Source organism: Mercurialis annua, linkage group LG4, assembly GCF_937616625.2.
Source record: "Mercurialis annua linkage group LG4, ddMerAnnu1.2, whole genome shotgun sequence".
Taxonomy (NCBI): domain Eukaryota; kingdom Viridiplantae; phylum Streptophyta; class Magnoliopsida; order Malpighiales; family Euphorbiaceae; genus Mercurialis; species Mercurialis annua.
In genome coordinates this window covers 8601776-8617361 of record NC_065573.1, presented here as the reverse complement: position 1 = coordinate 8617361, position 15586 = coordinate 8601776, and positions in this window count along the sequence as shown.

Below are 15586 nucleotides of genomic sequence, written 5' to 3'. Positions count from 1 at the left end.
AAAGTTACGAAATAAATCCAAACGTTTTCACCTTTTATCGATTTAGGCAAAACGAGTACTAACGTTAAGAAAAAAAACAAACGTTTAAAACGTTAAGAAATAAATCCAAACGTTTGACATTTTTAGCGATTTAAGCCAAACGTTTTTAAACGTTACGAAACAAAAGCAAGCGTTTCATCTTTTTAACAATTTAAGCCAAACGTTTACAAACGTTACGAAACAAATCCAAGAGTTTCACCTTTTTAGCAATTTAAGCCAAATGTTTATAAACGTTACGAAACAAATCAAAGCGTTTTACCTTTTTTGCAATTTAAGCTAAACGTTTACAAAGGTTACGAAAAAAATCCAAACGTTTCACCTTTTTAGCGATTTAAGCCAACCGTTTACAAACGATACGAAACAAATCCAAACTTTTCACCTTTTTAGCGATTTAAGCCAAACGTTTACAAATGTTGCGAAACAAATCCAAACGTTACGCCTTTTTAGCGATTTAAGCCAAACGTTTATAAACTTTACGAAACAAATCAAAACGTTTCCCCTTTTTATCGATTTAAGCAAAACGTGTACAAACGTTACGAAAAAAAAAAACATTTAAAACGTTACGAAACAAATCCAAACGTTTCACATTTTTAGCGATTTAAGCCAAACGTTTACAAACGTTACGAAACAAAACCAAGCATTTAACCTTTTTAGCTATTTAAACCAAAAGTTAGCAAACGTTACGAAACAAATCCAAGCGTTTCACCTTTTTAGCAATTTAAGACAAACGTTTCCAAACGTTACGAAACAAATTAAAGCGTTTTACCTTTTTAGCAATTTAAGCCAACTGTTTACAAAGGTTACGAAACAAATCCAAACGTTTCACCGTTATAGCGATTTAAGCCAAACGTTAACAAACGATACGAAACAAATCCAAACTTTTCAACTTTTTAGTGATTTATGCCAAACGTTTACAAACATTACGAAACAAATCCAAACAATTCCCATTTTAGCAATTTATGCCAAATGTTTAAAAACATTACGAAATAAAAACCAACCGTTTAACCTTTTTAGCAATTTAAGCCAAACGTTTACAAATGTAACGAAACAAATTTAAGTGTTTTCACCTTTTTAGCAATTTAAGCCAAACGTTTACAAATGTTATAAAACAAACTCAAGCGTTTCACCTTTTTAGCAATTTAAGCAAAACGTTTACAAACGTTAAGAAACAAATCCAAACATTTCACCTTTTTAGCAATTTAAGCCAAACGTTTCCAAACGATACGAAACAAATCCAAATGTTTTTTAGCTATTTAAGCCATATGTTTAGAAACGCTACGAAACAAATCCAAACGTTTCACCTTTTTAGCAATGTAAGCCAAACGTTTACAAACATTACGAAACAAATCCAAGCGTTTCGCCTTAATAGAAATTCAAGCGAAACGTTTACAAACGCTACGAAATAAATCAAAGCGTTTCACCTTTTTAGCAATTTAATCGAAACGTTTACAAATGTTACTTAAAAAATCTAAACGTTTCCCCTTTTAGCGATTTAAGCCAAGCATTTACAAAGGTTATAAAACAAATCCAAATGTTTCACCTTTTTAGCAGTTTAAGCTAAACGTTTAAAAACGTTAGGAAAAAAATCCAACCGTTTCACCCATTTAGCAATGTAAGCCAAACGTTTACAAACGTTACGAAACAAATCCAAGCGGTTCACCTTTTTAGCAATTTAAGCCAAACGTTTACAAACGTTACGAAACAAATCCAAGCGTTTCACCTTTTTAGCAATATAAGCCAAACGTTTACAAACGTTACGAAACAAATCCAAACGTTTTACCTTTTTAGCGATTTCAGCGGAACGTTTACAAACGTTACGAAACAAAATCAAAGGTTTCACCTTTTTAGCTATTTTAGCCAAAAATTACGAAACAAATTCAAACGTTTCCCCATTTTTGCGATTTCAGCCAAACGTTTAAAACGTTATAAAATAAATCCAAACGTTTTACCTTTTTAGCGATCGAAGCCAAATGTTCACAAACTTTACAAAACAAATCCTAATGTTTCACATTTTTAGCAATTTAAGCCAAACGTTTACAAACGTTACGAAACAAAACCAAATGTTTCACCTTTTTAGTAATTTAAGCCAAACGTTTACAAACGTAACGAAACAAATCCAAGCGTTTCCCCTTTTAGCAATTTAAGCCAAACTTTTACAAATGTTATGAAATAAATCCAATCGTTTCACCTATTTAGCAATTTAAGCCAAACGTTTACAAACGGTACGAATCAAATCCAAATATTTCACTTTTTTAGCGATTTAAGCCAAACGTTTATAACCGCTACGAAACAAATCCAAATGTTACACCTTTTTAGCAATTTAAGCCAAACGTTTATAACCGCTACGAAACAAATCCAAACGTTTCTCCTTTTTAGCAATTTAAGCCAAACGTTTACATACGTTACGAAACAAATCGAAGTGTTTCACCTTTTTAGCAATTTAAGTTAAACGTTTACAAAGGTTACGAAACAAATCCAAACGTTTCCCCTTTTTAGCGATTTAAGCGTAATGTTTACAATCGTTATAAAACAAATCCAAGTGTTTCACCTTTTTATTTATTTAAGCTAAACGTTTACAAACGTTTCGAAACAAATCCAGACGTTTCGCCATTTAGGGATTTATGCTAAACGTTTACAAACGTTACGAAACAAATCCAAACGTTTACAAATGTTACGAAACAAATCCAAGCATTTCACCTTTTTAGCAATTTAAGCCAAACGTTTACAAACATTACGAAACAAATTCAAATATTTCACCTTTTTAGCGATTTAAGGCAAACGTTTATAACCGCTACGAAACAAATCCAAAAGTTTCACATTTTTAGCAATTTATGCCAAACGTTTATAACCGCTACCAAACATATCCAAATGTTTCTCCGTTTTAGCGATTTAAGCCAAACGTTTGCAAACGTTACGAAACAAAACCAAACATTTAAAACGTTACGAAACAAATCCAAACTTTTCAGATTTTTAGCGATTTAAGCAAAACCTTTACAAACATTACGAAAAAAACCAAGCATTTGACCTTTTTAGCAATTTAAGCCAAACTAAACAAACGTTACGATACAAATCCAGGCGTTTCACCTTTTTAGAAATTTAAGCCAAACGTTTACAAACGTTACGAAAGAAATCCAAGCGTTTCACCTTTTTAGCAATTTAAGCCAAATGTTTACAAAGGTTACGAAACAAATCCAAACGTTTCACATTTTTAGCGATTTAAGCCAAACGTTTACAAACGAAACGAAACAAATCCAAACTTTTCATCTTTTTAGCGATTTAAGTCAAACGTTTACAAATGTTATGGAAAAAATCCAAACGTTTCCCCTTTTTGGCGATTTAAGCCAAACGTTTACAAACGTTACGAAAAAATCCAAATGTTTCGTCTTTAATCCAAACGTTTCGTCTTTTTAGCGATTTAAGCCAAACGTTTACAAAAGTTACGAAATAAATCCAAACGTTTCCCCTTTTTATCGATTTAAGCAAAACGTGTACAAACGTTACGAAAAAAAACCAAACGTTTAAAACGTTACGAAACAAATCCAAATGTATTACATTTTTAGCGATTTAGGCAAAACGTTTACAAACGTTACGAAAAAAAACCAAGCGTTTCACCTTTTTAACAATTTAAGCCAAACGTTTACAAACTTTACGAAACAAATCCAAGCGTTTCCCCTTTTTAGCAATTTAAGCCAAACGTTTACAAACGTTACGAAACAAATCCAAATGTTTTTTTAGCTATTTAAGCCATATGTTTAGAAACGCTACGAAACAAATCCAAATGTTTCACCTTTTTAGCAATGTAAGCCAAACGTTTACGAAACAAATCCAAGCGTTTCGCCTTAATAGCAATTCAAGCGAAACGTTTACAAACGCTACGAAATAAATCAAAGCGTTTCACCTTTTTAGCAATTTAATCGAAACGTTTACAAATGTTACTTAAAAAATCTAAACGTTTCACCTTTTAGCGATTTAAGCCAAGCATTTACGAAGGTTATAAAACAAATCCAAATGTTTCACCTTTTTAGCAGTTTAAGCTAAACGTTTAAAAACGTTAGGAAAAAAATCCAACCGTTTCACCTTTTTAGCAATGTAAGCCAAACGTTTACAAACGTTACGAAACAAATCCAAGCGGTTCACCTTTTTAGCAATTTAAGCCAAACGTTTACAAACGTTACAAAACAAATCCAAGCGTTTCACCTTTTTAGCAATATAAGCCAAACGTTTACAAACGTTACGAAACAAATCCAAACGTTTTACCTTTTTAGCGATTTCAGCGGAACGTTTACAAACGTTACGAAACAAAACTAAAGGTTTCACCTTTTTAGCTATTTTAGCCAAAAATTACGAAACAAATTCAAACGTTTCCCCATTTTTGCGATTTCAGCCAAACGTTTAAAACGTTATAAAATAAATCAAAACGTTTTACCTTTTTAGCGATCGAAGCCAAAATGTTCACAAACTTTACAAAACAAATCCTAATGTTTCACATTTTTAGCAATTTAAGCCAAACGTTTACAAACGTTACGAAACAAAACCAAGTGTTTCACCTTTTTAGTAATTTAAACCAAACGTTTACAAACGTAACGAAACAAATCCAAGCGTTTCCCCTTTTAGCAATTTAAGCCAAACTTTTACAAATGTTACGAAATAAATCCAATCGTTTCACCTATTTAGCAATTTAAGCCAAACTTTTACAAACGGTACGAATCAAATCCAAATATTTCACTTTTTTAGCGATTTAAGCCAAACGTTTATAACCGCTACGAAACAAATCCAAATGTTACACCTTTTTAGCAATTTAAGCCAAACGTTTATAACCGCTACGAAAAAATCCAAACGTTTCTCCTTTTTAGCAATTTAAGCCAAACGTTTACATACGTTACGAAACAAATCGAAGTGTTTCACCTTTTTAGCAATTTAAGTCAAACGTTTACAAAGGTTACGAAACAAATCCAAACGTTCCCCCTTTTTAGCGATTTAAGCGTAATGTTTACAATCGTTATAAAACAAATCCAAGTGTTTCACCTTTTTATCTATTTAATCTAAACGTTTACAAACGTTTCGAAACAAATCAGACGTTTCGCCATATAGGGATTTATGCTAAACGTTTACAAACGTTACGAAACAAATCCAATCGTTTACAAATGTTACGAAACAAATCCAAGCATTTCACCTTTTTAGCAATTTAAGCCAAACGTTTACAAACATTACGAAACAAATTCAAATATTTCACCTTTTTAGCGATTTAAGGCAAACGTTTATAACCGCTACGAAACAAATCCAAAAGTTTCACCTTTTTAGCAATTTATGCCAAACGTTTATAACCGCTACCAAACATATCCAAATGTTTCTCCTTTTTAGCAATTTAAGCCAAACGTTTGCAAACGTTACGAAACAAAACCAAACATTTAAAACGTTACGAAACAAATCCAAACTTTTCACATTTTTAGCGATTTAAGCAAAACGTTTACAAACATTACGAAAAAAACCAAGCATTTGACCTTTTTAGCAATTTAAGCCAAACTTAACAAACATTACGATGCAAATCCAAGCGTTTCACCTTTTTAGCAATTTAAGCCAAACATTTACAAATGTTACGAAACAAATCAAAGCGTTTTACTTTTTTAGAAATTTAAGCCAAACGTTTACAAAGGTTACGAAACAAATTCAAATGTTTCACCTTTTTTGCTATTTAAGCCAAACGTTTACAAACAATACGAAACAAATCCAAACTTTTCACCTTTTTATCAATATAAGCCAAACGTTTACAAACATTGTGAAACAAATCCTAACGTTTCACCTCTTTAGCGATTTAAGCCAATTGTTTACAAACGTTACGAAATAAATCCAAACGTTTCCTCTTTTTATCGATTTAAGCAAAACATGTACAAACGTTACGAAATAAAAAACCAAATGTTTAAAACATTACAAAACAAATCCAAACGTTTCATATTTTTAACAATTTAAGGCAAACGTTTACAAACGTTACGACACAAATCCAAACATTTCACCTTTTTTGCAATTTAAGCCAAACGTTAAAAAACGTTAAGAAACAAATCCAAACGTTTCACCTTTTTAGCAATTTATGCCAAACGTTACAAACGTTATGAAACAAATCTTAGCGTTTTACCTTTTTAGCAATTTAAGTCAAACGTTTACAAAGGTTACGAAACAAATCCAAACGTTTTCACCTTTTTAGCGATTTAAGCCAAACATTTACAAACGTTACGAAACAAATCCGAACGTTTCACCTTTTTAGCATTTTAAGTCAAACGTTTACAAACGTTACAAAACAAATCCAAGCGTTTCACCTTTTTTGCAATTTAAGCCAAACGTTTACAAACGATACGAAACAAATCCAAACTTTTCACCTTTTTAGAGATTTAAGCCAAACATTTACAAACGTCACGAAACAAATCCAAATATTTCACCTTTTTAGCGTTTTAAGCCAAACGTTTACAGTGGTTAGGAAACAAATTCAAATGATTCACCTTTTTAGCGATTTAAGCCAAACGTTTACAAACGTTGCGAAACAAATCCGAACGTTTCACCTTTTTAGCAATTTAAGCCAAACGTTTACAAACGTTGACGAAACAAATCCAAACGTTTCACCATTTTAGCGATTTAAGCCAAACTTTACAAACGTTACGAAACAAATCCAAAAAATTTTCCTTTTTAGCAATTTAAGCCAAACGTTTACAAAACTTTACGAAGCAAACCCAAGCGTTTCCCCTTATTAGGAATTTAAGCCAAACGTTTAAAAACGTTCCGAAATAGATCCAAGCGTTTCACCTTTTCAGCAATTTAAGGCAAACGTTTACAAACGTTTAGAAACAAATCCAAGCATTTCACCTTTTTATCAATTTAAGCCAAACGTTTACAAACGGTACGAAACAAATCCAAACGTTTTACCTTTTTAGCGATTTAAGCCAAACGTTTATAAACGCTACAAAACAAATCCAAACGTTTCCCCTTTTTAGCTATTTAAGCCAAACGTTTACAAAGATTATGAAACAAATTCAGGCGTTTCTCCTTTTTAGCAATTTAAGCCAAACGTTTACAAACGTTATGAAACAAATCAAAGTGTTTCACCTTTTTAGAAATTTAAGCCAAACGTTTACAAATGTTACAAAACAAATCCAAACGTTTCCCTTTTTTTAGCAATTTAAGCCAAACGTTTACAAACGATACGAAACAAATCCAAACGTTTTACCTTTTTAGCGATTTAAGCCAAACGTTTATAAACGCTACGAAACAAATCCAAACGTTTCCCCTTTTTAGCAATTTAATCCAAACGTTTACAAACGTTAGGAGACAAATCCAAGCGTTTCTCCTTTTTAGCAATTTAAGCCAAACGTTTACAAACGTTATGAAACAAACTAAAGTGTTTCACCTTTTTAGAAATTTAAGCCAAACGTTTACAAAGGTTCCAAAATAAATCCAAACGTTTCACCTTTTTAGCGATTTAAGCCAAACGTTACGAAACAAATCCAACCGTTTGACCTTTTTTTAGCAATTTAAGCCAAACGTTTACAAATCCAAACGTTTTGCCTTTATAACGATTTAATCCAAACGTTTTCAAACGTTACGAAACAAATACGTTTACAAACGTTACGAAACAAATCTAACCGTTTGACCTTTTTTAGCAATTTAAGCCAAACGTCTACAAATATTACGAAACAAATCCAAACGTTTTGACTTTATAGCGATTTAAGCCAAACGTTTACAAACGTTACGAAACAAATCCAAACGTTTCACCTTTTTAGCGATTTAAGCCAAACGTTACGAAACAAAACCACACGTTTAAAACTTTACGAAACAAATCTAAACGTTTCACATTTTTTGCGCTTTAAGCCATACCTTTACAAACGTTACAAAAAAAACCATGCATTTCACATTTTTAGCAATTTAAGCCAAACGTTTACAAACGTTACGAAACAAATCTAAGCGTTTCACTTTTTTAGCAATTTAAGCCAAACGTTAACAGACGTTCCAAAACAAATACAAGCGTTTTACTTTTTTTAGCAATTTAAGCCAAACGTTTACAAACGTTCCGAAAGAAATCCAAGCGTTTCACCTTTTTAGTAATTTATGCCAAACGTTTACAAACGTTACGAAACAAATCCATGCGTTTCACCTTTTGAGGAATTTAAGCCCAACCTTTACAAACGTGACCAAACAAATCCAAACGTTTCACCTTTTTAGAGATTTAAGCCAAACGTTTACAAACGTCACGAAACAAATCCAAACATTTCACCTTTTTAGCGATTTAAGCCAAACGTTTACAATGGTTAGGAAACAAATTCAAATGATTCACCTTTTTAGCAATTTAAGCCAAACGTTTACAAACGTCACGAAACAAATCAAACGTTTCACGTTTGAGCGATTTAAGCCAAACGTTTACAAACGTTACGAAACAAATCCAAACGTTTCACCTTTTCAGCAATTTAAGGCAAACGTTTACAAACGTTTAGAAACAAATCCAAGCATTTCACCTTTTTATCAATTTAAGCCAAACGTTTACAAACGGTACGAAACAAATCCAAACGTTTTACCTTTTTAGCGATTTAAGCCAAACGTTTATAAACGCTACAAAACAAATCCAAACGTTTCCCCTTTTTAGCTATTTAAGCCAAACGTTTACAAAGATTATGAAACAAATTCAGGCGTTTCTCCTTTTTAGCAATTTAAGCCAAACGTTTACAAACGTTATGAAACAAATCAAAGTGTTTCAGCTTTTTAGAAATTTAAGCCAAACGTTTACAAATGTTACAAAACAAATCCAAACGTTTCCCTTTTTTTAGCAATTTAAGCCAAACGTTTACAAACGATACGAAACAAATCCAAACGTTTTACCTTTTTAGCGATTTAAGCTAAACGTTTATAAACGCTACGAAACAAATCCAAACGTTTCCCCTTTTTAGCAATTTAATCCAAACGTTTACAAACGTTAGGAGACAAATCCTAGCGTTTCTCCTTTTTAGCAATTTAAGCCAAACGTTTACAAACGTTATGAAACAAACTAAAGTGTTTCACCTTTTTAGAAATTTAAGCCAAACGTTTACAAAGGTTCCAAAATAAATCCAAACGTTTCACCTTTTTAGCGATTTAAGCCAAACGTTACGAAACAAATCCAACCGTTTGACCTTTTTTTAGCAATTTAAGCCAAACGTTTACAAATTTTACGAAACAAATCCAAACGTTTTGCCTTTATAACGATTTAATCCAAACGTTTTCAAACGTTACGAAACAAATACGTTTACAAACGTTACGAAACAAATCCAACCGTTTGACCTTTTTTAGCAATTTAAGCCAAACGTCTACAAATATTACGAAACAAATCCAAACGTTTTGACTTTATAGCGATTTAAGCCAAACGTTTACAAACGTTACGAAACAAATCCAAACGTTTCACCTTTTTAGCGATTTAAGCCAAACGTTACGAAACAAAACCACACGTTTAAAACTTTACGAAACAAATCTAAACGTTTCACATTTTTTGCGCTTTAAGCCATACCTTTACAAACGTTACAAAAAAAACCATGCATTTCACATTTTTAGCAATTTAAGCCAAACGTTTACAAACGTTACGAAACAAATCTAAGCGTTTCACTTTTTTAGCAATTTAAGCCAAACGTTAACAAACGTTCCAAAACAAATACAAGCGTTTTACTTTTTTTAGCAATTTAAGCCAAACGTTTACAAACGTTCCGAAAGAAATCCAAGCGTTTCACCTTTTTAGTAATTTATGCCAAACGTTTACAAACGTTACGAAACAAATCCATGCGTTTCACCTTTTGAGGAATTTAAGCCCAACCTTTACAAACGTGACCAAACAAATCCAAACGTTTCACCTTTTTAGAGATTTAAGCCAAACGTTTACAAACGTCACGAAACAAATCCAAACATTTCACCTTTTTAGCGATTTAAGCCAAACGTTTACAATGGTTAGGAAACAAATTCAAATGATTCACCTTTTTAGCAATTTAAGCCAAACGTTTACAAACGTCACGAAACAAATCAAACGTTTCACGTTTGAGCGATTTAAGCCAAACGTTTACAAACGTTACGAAACAAATCCAAACGTTTCACCTTTTTAGCGATTTAAGTCAAACGTTTACAAACTTTACGAAACAAATCCAAACGTTTCACCGTTTTAGCGATTTAAGCCAAACGTTTACAAATGTTACGAAACAAATCCAAACATTTCGCCTTTTTAGCAATTTAATCCAAACATTTACAAACAATACGTAACAAATCCAAACATTTCACCTTTTATCGATTTAACCCAAATGTTTACAAATGTTACGAATTAAATAGGGTTAACTAAATTCATATAATTTCAAATTCATCATTTCAGTGTATTTTTATTAACTAAATTCTTCACTAAACCATTAATGAAAGATCCAAGTTATTAATCAACATCAAATCTTATTATCTTTCGGTTAGAGTATCTAGGATTAGGAATTTTTAGTCAGATAAAATACACCGAATTTTACTTTGTTGATAGATTTGAAATAAAATGAAAGTTCGTGCCTTTAAATGACAACTTTTAAAGGTCATGATTAAAATGAAATTCCGTGTAAAGTTCGTGATTTTTTTTAGAAATTAACCCAATTAAATACAAACGTTTCACCTTTTTAGCGATCTAAGACAAACGTTTACAAACGTTACGAAACAAATCCAAAAGTTTCGCCTTTATTGCGATTTAAGCCAAACGTTTACAAACGTTCTGAAAGAAATCCAAACGTTTCACCTTTTTAGCGATATAAGCCAAACATTACGAAACAAAACCAAACGTTTAAAACGTTACGTATCAAATCCAAAGGTTTCACATTTTTAGCGATTTAAGCAAAACCTTTACAAACGTTACGAAACAAATCCAAACGTTTCACCGTTTTAGCTGTTTAAGCCAAATGTTTACAAACGTTACGAAACAAATCCAATCGTTTCACCTTTTTAGCGGTTTAAGCCAAACGTTTACAAACGTTACGAAACAAATCCAAATGTTTCACCTTTTTAGCAACTTAAGCCAAACGTTTCCAAACGTTACGAAACAAATCCAAGCGTTTCACCTTTTATGCAATTTAAGGCAAAGGTTTACAAACGTTACGAAACAAATTTTAAGCGTTTCACCTTTTTAGAAATTTAAGCCAAAAGTTTACAAACGTTACGAAACAAATCCAAGCGTTTCACCTTTTTAGCAATTTAAGCCAAACGTTTACAGACATTCCAAAAAAATTAAAGCGTTTCACCCTTTTAGTAATTTAAACCAAACATTTACAATCAGTACAAAACAAATCCTAACGTTTCACCTTTTTAGCGATATAAGCCAAACGTTTATAAATGCTACAAAACAAATCCAAACGTTTATAAATGCTACAAAACAAATCCAAACGTTTCACCTTTTTAGCAATTTAAGCCAAACTTTTACAAACAGTATAAAACAAATACAAGCATTTCTCCTTTTTAGCAGTTTAAGCCAAACGTTTAAACGTTTCACCTTTATAGAAATTTAAGCCAAACGTTTACAAACGATACGAAACAAATCCAAACATTTCACCTTTTTAGCGATTTAAGCCAAACGTTTACAAACGTTTCGAAACAAATCCAAACGTTTCACCTTTTTAGCGATTTAGGCCAAACATCTACGAACATTACAAAACAAATCCAAACATTTAGCCTTTCTAGCGATTTACACCAAACGTTTACAAACGTTACGAAACAAATCCAAACGTTTCACCTTTTTAGCAATTTAGGCCAAACGTTACGAACAAAACCAGACGGTTAAAACGTTATGAAACAAATCCAAACGTTTCACATTTTTAGCATTTAAGCCAAATGTTTGCAAACGTTTTGAAACGAAACCAAGCATTTCACCGTTTTAGCAATTTAAGCCAAACGTTTACAAACGTTACGAAATAAATCTAAGTGTTTCACCTTTTTAGCAATTTCAGCCAAACGTTAACAAACGTTCCGAAATAAATCCAAGAGTTTCACCTTTTTAGGAAGGGTTAATTCCTAAAAAAATCACGAACTTTTCACGAAGTTTCATTTTAATCATGACCTTTAAAAGTTGCCATTTAAAGGCACGAACTTTCAGTTTGTTTCAAATCTATCACCAAAGTAAAATTCGGTGTATTTTATCCGACTAAAAATTCCTAATCCTACATAATCCAAATGAAAGATAATAAGATTTAATGTCGATTTATAATTTGCGTCTTTTATTATTGGTTTAATGAAGAATTTAGTCAACAAAAATACACTTAAATGATAGATTTGAAACAAACTGAAAGTTCGTGCCTTTAAATGACAACTTTTAAAGGTCATGATTAAAATGAAATTTCATGTAAAGTTCGTGATTTTTTATGGAATTAACCCTTTTATGAATTAAAGCCAAAGGTTTACAAACGTTACGAAAAAAATCCAAGCGTTTCACCTTTTTAGCAATTTAAGCCAAACTCTTACAAACGTTACGAAAGAAATCCAAACGTTTTACCTTTTTAGCGATTTAAGACGAACGTTTACAAACGTTACGAAACAAAACCAAACATTTCACCTTTTTAGAAATTAAAGCCAAACGTTTACAAACATTATGAAACAAATCCAAACGTGTCCCAATTTTAGCAATTTATGCCAAATGTTTAAAACGTTATGAAACAAATCAAAACATTTCATCTTTTTAGCGATTTAAACCAAGCGTTTACAAACGTTACGAAACAAATCCAAATGTTTCGCCTTTTTAGCGATTTAAGCCAAACGTTTACAAACGTTACGAAACAAATCCAAGCGTTTCACCTTTTTAGCAATATAAGCCAAACGTTTACAAACGTTACGAAACAAATCCAAACGTTTTACCTTTTTATCGATTTAAGCAAAACATGTACAAACGTTACGAAAAAAAAACCAAACGTTTAAAACGTTACGAAACAAATCCAAATGTTTTACATTTTTAGCGATTTAAGCCAAACGTTTACAAACGTTACGAAAAAAAACCAAGCGTTTCACCTTTTTAACAAATTAAGCCAAACGTTTACAAACTTTACGAAACAAATCCAAGCGTTTCACCTTTTTAGCAATTTAAGCCAAACGTTTACAAACGTTACGAAACAAATCAAAGCGTTTTACCTTTTTAGCAATTTAAGCTAAACATTTACAAAGGTTACGAAACAAATCCAAATGTTTCACCTTTTTAGCGATTTAAGCCAACCGTTTACAAACGATACGAAACAAATCCAAACTTTTCACCTTTTTTAGCAATTTAAACCAAACGTTTACAAACATTGCGAAACAAATTCAAATGTTTCGCCTTTTTAGCGATTTAAGCCAAATGTTTACAAACGTTACAAAAAAATCAAAACGTTTCCCCTTTTTATCGATTTAAGCAAAACGTGTACAAACGTTACGAAAAAAACCAAACGTTTAAAACGTTACGAAACAAATCCAAACGTTTACAAACGTTACGAAACAAAACCAAGCATTTCACCTTTTTAGCAATTTAATCCAATCGTTAACATACGTTTGAAACAAATCCAAGCGTTTCACCTTTTTAGCAATTTAAGCCAAACGTTTACAAACGATATGAAACAAATCCAAACTTTTCATCTTTTTAGCGATTTAAGCAAAACGTTAACAAAAGTTACGAAACAAATCCAAACATTTCACCTTTTTAGCGATTTAAGCCAAACGTTTGCAAACGTTATGAAACAAATCCAAACGTTTCGCCTTTTTAGCGATTTAAGCCAAACGTTTACAAACGTTACAAAACAAATCCAAACGTTTCTTCTTTTTATTGATTTAAGCAAAATGTGTACAAACGTTACAAAAAAAACCAAACGTTCAAAACGTTACGAAACAAATCCAAACGTTTCCCCTTTTTAACAATTTAAGCCAAACGTTTACAAACGATGAGAAACAAATCCAAGCGTTTCACCTTTTTAGCAATTTAAGCCAAACATTTACAAATGTTACGAAACAAATCAAAGCGTTTTACTTTTTTAGAAATTTAAGCCAAACGTTTTCAAAGGTTACGAAACAAATTCAAATGTTTCACCTTTTTTGCTATTTAAGCCAAACGTTTACAAACAATACGAAACAAATCCAAACTTTTCACCTTTTTATCAATATAAGCCAAACGTTTACAAACATTGTGAAACAAATCCTAACGTTTCACCTCTTTAGCGATTTAAGCCAATTGTTTACAAACGTTACGAAACAAATCCAAACGTTTCCTCTTTTTATCGATTTAAGCAAAACATGTACAAACGATACGAAATAAAAAAACCAAATGTTTAAAACATTACAAAACAAATCCAAACGTTTCATATTTTTAACAATTTAAGGCAAACGTTTACAAACGTTACGACACAAATCCAAACATTTCACCTTTTTTGCAATTTAAGCCAAACGTTAAAAAACGTTAAGAAACAAATCCAAACGTTTCACCTTTTTAGCAATTTATGCCAAACGTTACAAACGTTATGAAACAAATCACAGCGTTTTACCTTTTTAGCAATTTAAGACAAACGTTTACAAAGGTTACGAAACAAATCCAAACGTTTTCACCTTTTTAGCGATTTAAGCCAAACATTTACAAACGTTACGAAACAAATCCGAACGTTTCACCTTTTTAGCATTTTAAGTCAAACGTTTACAAACGTTACAAAACAAATCCAAGCGTTTCACCTTTTTTGCAATTTAAGCCAAACGTTTACAAACGATACGAAACAAATCCAAACTTTTCACCTTTTTAGAGATTTAAGCCAAACATTTACAAACGTCACGAAACAAATCCAAATATTTCACCTTTTTAGCGATTTAAGCCAAACGTTTACAGTGGTTAGGAAACAAATTCAAATGATTCACCTTTTTAGCGATTTAAGCCAAACGTTTACAAACGTTGCGAAACAAATCCGAACGTTTCACCTTTTTAGCAATTTAAGCCAAACGTTTACAAACGTTGACGAAACAAATCCAAACGTTTCACCATTTTAGCGATTTAAGCCAAACTTTACAAACGTTACGAAACAAATCCAAAAATTTTTCCTTTTTAGCAATTTAAGCCAAACGTTTACAAAACTTTATGAAGCAAACCCAAGCGTTTCCCCTTATTAGGAATTTAAGCCAAACGTTTAAAAACGTTCCGAAATAGATCCAAGCGTTTCACCTTTTCAGCAATTTAAGGCAAACGTTTACAAACGTTTAGAAACAAATCCAAGCATTTCACCTTTTTATCAATTTAAGCCAAACGTTTACAAACGGTACGAAACAAATCCAAACGTTTTACCTTTTTAGCGATTTAAGCCAAACGTTTATAAACGCTACAAAACAAATCCAAACGTTTCCCCTTTTTAGCTATTTAAGCCAAACGTTTACAAAGATTATGAAACAAATTCAGGCGTTTCTCCTTTTTAGCAATTTAAGCCAAACGTTTACAAACGTTATGAAACAAATCAAAGTGTTTCACCTTTTTAGAAATTTAAGCCAAACGTTTACAAATGTTACAAAACAAATCCAAACGTTTCCCTTTTATTAGCAATTTAAGCCA